The sequence below is a fragment of the Pygoscelis adeliae genome, unplaced genomic scaffold (assembly GCF_000699105.1).
Source record: "Pygoscelis adeliae isolate BGI_AS28 unplaced genomic scaffold, ASM69910v1 Scaffold542, whole genome shotgun sequence".
NCBI classification, from domain to species: domain Eukaryota; kingdom Metazoa; phylum Chordata; class Aves; order Sphenisciformes; family Spheniscidae; genus Pygoscelis; species Pygoscelis adeliae.
This window is the reverse complement of record NW_008824244.1, coordinates 81092-82179: the sequence shown is the minus strand read 5'-3', so window position 1 is coordinate 82179 and position 1088 is coordinate 81092.

Sequence of the window (1088 nt, the reverse complement as noted above, 5' to 3'; positions counted from 1 at the left end):
CGTGCCCCGCCCGCGCCCGCGCCGTACGCGGGGGATCGGCTTCCCGGGGCGGGCGAGCCGGCCTTCAGCGTTGCAAAGTAAAAATTGCTACCCCAAAAAGCGAAGACAAATCGCCCAAACCCCCACAAACAGCCCGAAACAACAAAAAAAAATTCCTCCCAAACCCCGAAAAAGCCCTTTTTTTTTTTTTTAACAGCTTTTATTCAAGCACAGGTGGCTTTCAGCATTCCCAGTGTTGCCCGTCGCAGTTTGGCGGAGCAGCGGGCGGGTGGATGAGGTCGGAGTCAGGATTTCAGACTTTTTGGGGGCTTTTTCCCTGTTTTTCTGGGATGCCAGCAGCTTTCCAGCCTGTTTTTGCCCTCCCAAGCGGGGCATTTTCTTCTCGGGGTGGGTTTATTCAGAAGCACCGAACAAAACCAAGCGCCGAAACCTCCCTGATTAGCTGTGTTGGGGCCAAGCCTAATTAATGAGTTTTGTTAACGGGGCTGGCTTTATTCCCTGGTGCTTTTTCCCTGCAAACTTTAATGTGGGGGGAGGCGGCTTGGCCGGAGAAGCGAGGTGAGCGAGCAGCACTTATTTATGTTTATTTATAAAAAAGAAAATGCTTCTTAAATAAGAAAATGCCCAATTTTTTTTGCGTCTGCTTTGCAATTAACCCTCCTAATCTAGGGGTTGTATTTAGGTGGGGTCCGACCGGCACCGATCCCTTGGGAATATTAATCTGAGACGCCGGGGGAGCATCCCTGGGTTGGGGTGATGCACCGGTACCCGGGATAACCGGGGAGAGTCCAGCCCCCCCGAATGAAGGGGCTTATAAACTTCATGTGGATCATCCCAAAGCTGATTAACCGGGAATGTCGGATCCTGGTTCCTGGAGCTGAGCGCCGGGAAAATCTCCTGCCTGGGATAATTGGTCTGTTAACGAAGGTGGCCCGAGCACTGGCCTGCCCTGACCCTGCTCCCAAACAAGGCTCCGATTGTCGCTCCGGCTTAAGCAGGAGGAAGAGGAGGCAGGCGAAGGGTTTGCCAAAAAGCCGGGCTTTTGCTTAGTGACTGTTAATTAGGCTCCGATGCAAAAACTTCGTTAG